Source organism: Rattus norvegicus, chromosome 1 (genome assembly GCF_036323735.1).
Source record: "Rattus norvegicus strain BN/NHsdMcwi chromosome 1, GRCr8, whole genome shotgun sequence".
Taxonomy (NCBI): Eukaryota; Metazoa; Chordata; class Mammalia; order Rodentia; family Muridae; genus Rattus; species Rattus norvegicus.
The window spans coordinates 92401676-92411908 of NC_086019.1; positions in this window are offsets into that span (position 1 = coordinate 92401676).

Here is a 10233-nt window from a genome sequence, read left to right on the forward strand (position 1 = left end):
CAGTCCATTGGTTGAGTGTTAAGTATCTTTTTCTGTCTCAGTCAGCTGCTTGTTGGGTCTCTCAGAGGACAGCCATGCTTGGCTCCTGACTGTAAGCACAACATAGCATCAGTAATAGTGTCAAGCCTTGGAGCCTCCCCTTGAGATGGATCCAAGTTGGGCCAGTCACTGGACCTCCTTTCCCTCAGATTTTTTTAAAGGAGGGTGACAGATGTGGAGGTGCCTTTGGAAGACCACGCTTGTCATGCCCTGTGTGTGGACAACCAGTCTATGACTGTTCTTGATAGTACCTTTTTTTCTCAGAAGCATTATTTTATGGTTTGTTTCTGAGATTGGAAGAATGGTAATCTGTATTTTCCACTGCTGCAACAAATCATGTCCCCATAAATTCATGACTCTCTTAGCCACATGTGACTTTACCTTTCCTATTTGTCTTTCTGGCCCTGTACATTTGCCCCATCTTGCACTCGTTTTACCTCAGATAAAGTTCCAATCCCTAGAAGCTGAATATTTCCCTCCTGAAGAGGACAGTCTAGATGCCAAGATCTTGGCAAACTTATTGTTGCATCTGCTCAAACGTCGACTAAGCCTTCAATTTCAACGCCGTTTATTTGTATTTTAAGCTTTGGTCTCTGATCACTTGTAGCAGTTTGCCGAAATACTTGTTTTGTGTCTCTCTTGAATTTTTTTGTTTTATCTTTTAAGTCTGTTCCTTGATTATATCCAGAGCCATGTTGTTTTTAAGAACAGGCGGTAAATCCTTTAGTTGCTCTGTGACTCAGTTTCTCTGATGCTAACAGGGAATGATGGAATCAAATTTGATACCAGGGCCTGCAGAAGGCCTGATGGCAAAGGGCTACCTTGCCTATCCCTTGTTGATCTGCACTCATCATTCCATGCTGGCCTTTGCCACACTTTCTGCATACTCCAGAAGGGTAAGGCCTTCTTGGATTACTACTAGAGAAAGCATGGTTTCTAGGAACACCTTGCCTACAATCCCTTTTCAAATGACCTTGCTTACTACAACTAGAACATCCGCCATTTTGATTTTTAAGACTTTCAGAAATTATGTCCTCTATCAGATTGGCATCATAAACATGAGATCCACTCTCAGCCCCATCTCTAATACATTCCTCTGTTGGTGCTGGTCTTGTCACCATTTTGCATTGTGAGTTAGCATTCTTCAAAAGCCCAAATTCCAATCAGTACTTTTCTGACTTGTGAATCTGATATTACTCTATTTACAGCTAAAGTCAATCATCGCAAAAAAAAAAAAAAAAAAAAAAAAGAAAGAAAAAAATCAATGATGGCTTCTTTGGGGCCTTGTATAATTTTATTAATGACTCAGACATCTTTCCTGATTCTTCAACCTTGTCCCAAGCATTTAAAGCTGCTATATGACATAGCACCAAGACGTGATCATCAGATTCAATCTGGCTTTGTAGCTCAGCGTATTGTCCATCACCTAGCAACAGATCCTGGGAACTATCAATGCCTCTAGCCTGATTCCATTGTTCTCTGGCCCTACCTTCCTCTTCCCACCATGTTTGCCATTGTAACTGAGGACCAACTATAACTTTAACTTTTTCAAACCCTATTTTTAATGATGGTTCTTAAATGCTTTAGCCTCCCTTGTAGCCCACCAGCCACAGAGGTAGTGGGAAGGATACGAAGGAAGTGGACCTGTTTAGAAATGGCTCTTTGGAGCAGCTCTCATCTGTGTTGTCTGAAAATTGTCAGTTCAGTTCACAGGTCAGCAAGTGGCAGGTCGGTCCACTCATAAACACTTCATGCGTACACCAGAAGTCCAGTCAGTAGAGTCAGGATAGCAAACGTGAATCAGCAGTCATGGCAGAACCTAGCAGAGACAGCCAGGCCTCCACTCTGCATGAGTCAGCAGGAGGGACTAGGACCAACAGGAATGTCAGGTGAAGTTCTTGGCTATGCCTCTCTCGAAAAGTGAAGATCAGCAAAGATGAGAGACCAACGAGAGTAGCACAGCTAGCTTTATAAGCAAGCCTAGCTCAGCCCCCATCACTGTCCATCAAGTTCAATTTATAATCCCTCCAAACATCACGTATCCTCCATAGTCTTGCCTTAGCACACGCGTCTGTCTCAGCTAACATCACTTCGACAATCAGCCTGAGTCCACGGAAGTGGCAAGAAGCTGCAGAAACACCACCAGAAGTTTCTTGGTACATTTCTCTCTGTGGAGCCTTGACAGATGGGGCTCAACTATGCAGTGTAATGCAGACCAATATATGTGTTAGTGAAGAATCCTTCATCACATGTTCTTTTATATGCTTGCTTTAGCAGAACATCCTTTCACTGGTGTCTGCTTTATTGAAATGTTCCTTCACGTGTTTGTCCCAACAAAACCCCATCCAACTCTACTGACTTTCCTAAGAAGCCTTAAGTTTCCACTTCAAACAACTGCCAATAAATATTGCTGTTGCCAAATCTTTCCAGTCCTGGGGGATGATTCTGTTCTGAGTTGCCCATGAATGTACACAGTGTGAATGCAAATATCTACAGGATTCCATTTAATTTCATTGTTGTTATGGTGTGCCGCCTCACCCCAGAATAGCCGTAGTCATTTTGTTCCATGCCAACTATTTCATATTGTTGCTGTAATAGGCCTGCCAGCCACTAAAACAGAGAAGTGACTTGGCCCGAGGACCTGCTGACCACATACCCTGTTTTGTTCTATATGTTCTGTATGAGGTTTGCTAATCTGAAGAAATTTCACGGGGTTGGGGATTTAGCTCAGTGGTAGAGCGCTTGCCTAGGAAGCGCAAGGCCCTGGGTTCGGTCCCCAGCTCCGAAAAATAGAACCAAAAAAAAAAAGAAATTTCACAAAGTTTTATGTAGGACCCATCAAATCAAAGGTCAGTGCTGACCACTGAGCATCCCTTCTTGCACCTATGTATGATCTCACTGTGGTTTCTGTGGCTGGCACTGAAGAATGCTACTAATAGACCAAAAGGTTATGATTATAGTACTCATGCTTTGGTATGTCAATGTTCTGAAATTCCCCTGTTTATCCCGTTACTCCCGCCCCTTACCTTACTCAGGACTAATCAGCTTAAAGGTTAGCTAATAATGCTTTGCCTAATGAGCCAGGTTCTCTCGTCATTGCCTTTAAACTTTTGAACCTGGTTTCTTATATAAACATCCTACAGTGAGAACAGACTAGCATGCAATTAGGCTCCCAAGTCCTTGCAGTCCTAGATGTCCAGTATTATGATGTGCATTCAATAAGTTATTCTTGCTTAACTGAGATCAGTGTTTGCTTGGTTTGAGAGGGATTCCCAGACCCAACACTGATAACCGTGGGGTTGCCTGTCGTCTCCTTGTAGGCCTTGAATAGTAACTGGAAAAACTAAGGTTAGTTTTCTAACAACCTTAGGATATCCCCTTTCAGTTTCATTATGCAGTGGCATGGTAGACTGTTGTCTAAATTCTTCTGTCTGTGTCTGAATATATTTCTTAGGTCTTTCTAAGGCTTGTCTAAAGTCCTCTGTGTTTGAGTGGTTTTTCTTATTATTCTCTCTCTAATTTTCCTTCTAGGACTTGTATCTTATCAATCCACTTTTTCTTTGAGCAGGTACAGGAAGCCATTATGACTATTAAGAATAAGGTATAAAATACCAAAGTGATAATAATCATAATTGGTATTGAACCAATTTCAGTTGTTAATTAGCTTTTAATTTTCTGCTTCTACTTTCAAGTCATCTAGAGTAGTACTCTATAGGGTCCTAAAGCCTTCTATTACAGTACTTCTCATCTTTAACTCTCTCTTTGAGGGCTTCCCAGATTACTTACCAAATCTGATGGCTTCTCAGTTTGTCCACTACTGGAGTGGTCTGTCTGTGGAGTTGTGCCACAAGTTGGAGTGCCAAAATGTTTTAAAAATAAAAATACCATGGGCTGAAGAGATGGCTCAGCAGTTAAGAGCACCAACTGCTCTTCCAGAGTTCCTGAGTTCGATTCCCAGCAACCACATGGTGGCTAACAACCATCTGTAATGGGATCTGATGCCCTCTTCTGGTGTGTCTGAAGATAGCTACAGTGTACTTATATACATAAATAAATAAATCATTTAAAAAATAAAAAAAATAAAAATCCCAGACATTCGATTTTACCAAATAAAGACTCAGAAGCCAGATGCTGTGGTGAAAGCCTGCTAGCTCAGAGAGGTCCCATCTTGTTGGGATCCACAAATCACCCCAAAAACTACACGAATACTGATCTCAGTCAGATAGGGATGGTTTACTGAATGCACACCCTAAGACTGATGGATCAGAGCTGTAGCTCAGAATTCAGGGGCTGAGGCTATGACCCCAAACATTTTTCTGCATCAGTTTATAAGAGCCGGAACCACAAAACTCACTCACAATGAGCTCATACACAGATATGGAGATGAGCTGTAAAGTGGCCAGTCTTTTTTCCGCATTTCCTTAGCAATGTAGACATAACAGTTTAAGCTGACCCCTATTTTGCTTGGCCCTGGGTGAAGACTGCAGCTGGGGAATTTCCCAAGGATAGCCGTTCTTAAAATATGATAATGAAGCTCTGACCATAGCCTGATATATGGTCAATTTGACCTTGCTCTAGCCAAATTATTTTCTGTGTCTTACAGTCAGGCTACATTTTCTTTTTATATCGGCAAAATGGGATAGCTGGCAGGCCAGAAGCATAATGTCTACAGATATTTCTAAGAAATAATGCCAGGGAACCAAGTTAGGGAAATAGACTTCAATGCAGCTGACCTTCCTACTACACTGACATCCCAGAAGTAAAAAGCCTTTTTCCCTTTCTCCATGCCATCTTAAATACTCTTCAAATAAAAGCCCTCCTTCCTGCTTACTTATGTTTGATCCCTGTCAGCTTAATTGCCTGCTCTGCCTCTTGAACTAGTTTTGATTTTACTTAGCTCTTGGATACCTGTTCACAGGAAACAGGAAGGTCTTGGATAAATTGAATGTGCTAGGGTTGAGCCACACCACAGCAAGGTTTTTTTTTTCAGTAAATAACACAATCATGGGGTTCACAGTGTTATGAAACACCTGACAACAGAGCTGTTTATTGCTCTACCACTGAATTTCTGGGGATTCACCTAGTTCTGCCTCCCAATGAAAGAGCTAGAGTTGGGGCCAATCTAGGGCCAGTGGGAAATTTCCCACCACAAACCTCTGAGCACAAAGACCCCTCCCTTCCAGGAAGAAAAAGGCTGGTTTAGTTCCTAGAACAACTGCAAGCCAAACTGTCACACAAAGCTACCTGTGGCTTCCAACCTACAACCCCCCTCCCGAGAAAGTCTTAAATTGTTCACTGAGTCCAGTCTGAAAGTCGTTTCGCTCCACCAAATGCACATAGTACCCTGCCTAGTTACCATGGTACAAATTCTGCCCCAATTGTTTGAATTCTGCCTCCATTGTTTGCAAGGTATATACCTCTGTGTTAAGTCTGCTCAGGATCATTTCCCCTTGAAGTGGGAGGACCCCAACATGTCGGAATTAAACTCCTTTTGCATTTACATCAATTGCTGCCTCCGTGAGTCTCATTCAAGAGGTCCTGGGAGAGGTTCAACTCGGACCTCACACCATCTCACCACAGAAACACTGGGATTATATACACACACTCCTATACCTGTCTATGGGTGATTTCTGTAAACTCAGGCTCAGATCTTTGCGCTTGCTGGGCAAGCCCTTTTACACACCAAACCATGTCTCCAGCCCCACTATGTGATTTTTCAAGACACAAACATAATACTACCTCCTGGCAGGTTAATGTTGTATGTTTAACCATGAAGACCAACCGCATACCATGGCAATACTAATTTCACCAAAACAAAACAAAACTAAAGGTGTCTTGACTATACTTGACCCTAGTACTAAGATCATCCTTGAATTAACAAATATCAAGTTTGTGAATGGATAAGTCTTAAGGTGCTCATAACTCAGCCTTCTGAACTTCATACGTGATGCCAAACAGAGCAGAGATGGATGCTCCCCTGCCTACTCAAGCTGCAAGCCATAAGTAAATGGAAGCTTGAAGCCATTACGTTTTGAAGCAATCTGTTACACAGGAATAGGTGACGGAAGTACCTAGCTTATATAGTAACACCAGATTTCTCTGGTGACTCAGCCTGGAAAGCTGTGTGAACATTGAAGGACCACTTAGTTATGCTGATGGAGGAGTGATATTCATGAAGTCAAGTTCTTGGAAATGGGGGTTAGAAGGATGGTTCGGTGGTTAAGAGTGCATACTACTGCCCAGGACCAAGATTCCGTGTCCTGTACCCAGGTGGGTGGTTCACAATCACCTTAAACTACACTAGCAGAAGATCACATACCCTCCCTCTTCTGGCCTCTGCAAGCGTCTGCATCATGCACGTGGTGCACACAAAGTATTGCAAAATCATACACACAAATTAAAAAGTAACAAAACTTCAAGATCCTTGATATCTGCCAGATGTAGCGGAGCATGCCTTTAATCCCAGGACTTTGAAGGTGCAGGTAGGGAGCTTTCTCTGAGTTTCAGGGGAGCCTGGTTTATGTGGTGAGTTTTTCAGAATAGCAAGAGATACATAGTAAGAACCTGGCTCCAAGAAAACCCAAACAAACTTGAAGTACATAAACAGAGGTAACTTTTTAAAGTCTATAGGCATATACTACAGGAAATATACTACAGTGTTAGTTCAATAATTTTAGAACAAAAACCAAGCATAACATTTCAAGGGTGGATGTGGAATAGGGAGGGAGAGTGCGATCAGATTAAAGTTTAGTCCATAATCAACCCCAAACTTAATTTCACCAACCTTTTTTCAATTTACCACAGTCTGAAAGTGACATTCATTCAACAAAAATTGCAGTTATAATTTAGAATTTTGATCTTTATCTAGACTAGAGTTGGGCTAGAAAGGTGTGTTAGCAATTCAGAGTGCACACTCTTTTGCAAAGGACCTGAGTTTGTTTACCAGCATCCACATTAGGCAGCTCCCAATGACCTACAATGTGCTAAGATATAATATATTAAAAGGCATCCTCAATTTATAATATTTTCAACTCCTCAAGCATTTTTCAGAAAATGGCCCTTTCTGAAATCAAGAAGCAATATAGGGGATAAAATATTGGGAAAAAACTTCCTCAGACATGTTAGTTTAGTTAAATTTCCAAGTTTTTCATGTAAGAATGAAACAGAGGCATGAAAGAAAGAGAAAATTATGGGGCATGGGGAAAGAAAGATGCACTTCATCCTGTAATCTAACATGGAGTTTGAATATTGTAACTGCCATATACTGCACACTATAAGGATTGACTTAACTGGGGCAACCAGTAATACAGAAATGACAGATACATATCCAGGAAAGCTGTGATCTGATGCTCTAATGGAGCGGCATTAACAACAACCCAGAAAATGTTGTGGGAAGTCCAATAGAGAAGACTACTTGGATATGGGTTTAAGCAAATACAAAGTGTTTATTAGCCAGCTGATGACAACACAGGGTGTCTGGGATCCCAGTGTGTTGTGGGGTCCACTTAGATCCAAAACAACCCAAAACACCAGGTCAGGGCAGATGATGAAAATTTATTGAAATCAAGCCACTACTGACTGATCAGAGCCATAGAACAGGCTCTAAACTGAACTGACACCCTTATCCCCTCAAACATCTGTGCCAAGATACAGTTATACTTTTCACCTATCAGGATTTAGGGATATGGATTTTTCTTATGTGCTTGATCTGCATCAACCAATACAGAATATAGATTTTATGATCAAACCAATCAAATCCATTTGTTCTTTTGTGGTTAGGAACAGTCATATTTTGGGGAAATATGAAATAACAGAAAGTGTGGTTAGGAACAGTCATGTTTTGAAAATCAAAAGATGAATAAACAAAGCTGGTCAGCTACTGGGGAGTACCCAGCTCCCTTAAGGCCTGGAAACTTGAGCTTAGTTTCATTTTATTATTAAAATGGAGTCTAAAAACAAAATAGCAATATTTAGGAAACTTTTTGGCTTGTCCCCAACAAGTGTAGCCCAGAGCCTTTCTCAGGATGAGTTTTTAAACGCCAAAACCATGACCTAGGTTGACACACTTCAGTTAACAAAAGCAGCTAGCCAGAAAACAGAACTTCAAAAGCCAAAATGCAAGGTTGGTACACTTAGAGACTTTCCTAGAACTATGTACTTAGATGGATTAGGCCTTGATTTTTGTTTGCCAAATGGTGCAAGCTTTATTGTCTGAATGGTTCTTCCATGATGGAGTCAATGGTAACAAGGTCTGGGGTCCACCGAAGGCCTGGTGCCATGTTTTATTCCCCACTGGTCTTAGTGAAGTAGTCAAACCATGGACTGACACTTCTCTAAAGAGGTGTAGTTTGTCTTAAGGACAATTAATGTTGACTGAATTAATGCTTACACTACTTTTTTACATTTCACTACACTACAATTTACATAATTGGTCACACATTTTAAGACTCAGAACCCCACTATCAATCTAGTCAGGATGAGAAGTATAGGCCGAGTCCATGCTGATAGCAGTCAGCCAGCAGCAAGAGAGAGAACTGGCACCAATTATCTCGATTGTATCTGTGTTTTGTTTTGTTTTATAGGTTTTGTGTTTGTTTGTTTGGTTTGCTTCAATTGTTTGTTTTACCATGGCTGGTCTCATGCTAACTTTACACACAAACTAGCTTTTTCTAAAGGAAGGGATTCTTTTTTTTTTTTTCCGGAGCTGGGGACCGAACCCAGGGCCTTGCGCTGGAAGGGATTCTTAATTGAGAAAAAGACCTCCACATGATTCTGCCGAAGGCATTTTCTTAATTAGTTGCTGTTAGATGACGGTTTTGTACATTGTGTATTCAGATGCTGATTTCTGTGCCCAGAGATCTGGTTGCAGTCTGAACATTGCCATTGTCATTACCACCCAAGCATTTCCTTTCTTTGTGTTGTGCAAAAATTGTTTTCCAGCACCTCTGATTAGTTAATAAAGAGCTGATTCAAAATCCGCTCTAATTATGGTTCTTTAATGCTTCAACCTCCCTTTTAGTCCATCACCTACCAGAATGTACTGGCCCAGTACAAGTTGAACAGTTCTCTGAGCCCCCACTCAGAGAATGAGGATGATTATAGGAAAAGACTGAAAAGACTCAGAAACAGAGGTTAGAAATTGGGAGGGATATCCAGTCAATACTCCAGCTGCCTCAAGTTTCGTTCTCTTAGGCTTTCTGTACCTTACAGTATCATGGAAAACAGGGACACAAGATAACAGGAACAATTTGCTAAAATGTACACAAGACATTCCTTCCCAACCCCCCAAAACCTCTGTTCTTTCCAACAAGGTCAATAGAATCTTCATCCCTTAGCCTTGAGACCCAGGAGCACCTCCTCATTTTGTTCCATGCCTCCACAGGCTGGGAAATCTGTCAATAGACCCTGACCTGCCCCTGCTTTGACTCTACCTGCTAGGCAGACTCTCTCTCTCTCTGTCTCTGTCTCTCTCTCTGTGTCTCTCTGTCTCTGTCTCTCTGTGTCTCCGTCTCTCTCTCTCTGTCTCTCTCTCTCTCTCTGTCTCTCTCTCTCTGTCTCTCTCTCTCTGTCTCTCTGTCTCTGTCTCTCTCTCTCTCTCTCTGTCTCTGTCTCTCTCTCTCTCTCTCTCTCTGCTTCAGAGAAGTGGCAAAACGACTCCCAACGCCAGAGCTAGAAGAAAGTAAACATTAATAGGAAATGGGATTTGTGGACCTGTTTAGGAAGAGTTAGTTCTTGGGGGCAATTCTAATCTTTGTTGTCAGCAGTCCAGTCCGCTAGCAAAACATCAAATACGAATCAGCAGTGGCAGTCCAGTCCATTCAGCAAACATCAAACATAAGTCAGTAGCAGTAGCTTGATCCGGAAGAAACTGCAAGGCTTTTCCTATTGGCACAAGTCCACAGAAGCAGCTGGAATACCACCAGAAGTTCTTCGGTTCATTCTATGAAGTCAAGACAAGAGAAGAGAGGATCAGTGAAGAATGCAAGGTGAACCAATGCAAGAGTGTTGTGAGCAAAAGACCAGCCTCAGTAAAGCCCAATGATGACCTGCAAAGAGTTACAAGGCAAACCAATGCAAGAGTGTCACCAGCTTTCGGTTGGGTCAGGCTTGTACTCTTTCCAAACATCACACACCTCTCAAACATCTGCTCCAGCAGAACATCACATGCCCTCTCACCAGTCAGCTTGCAGAAAA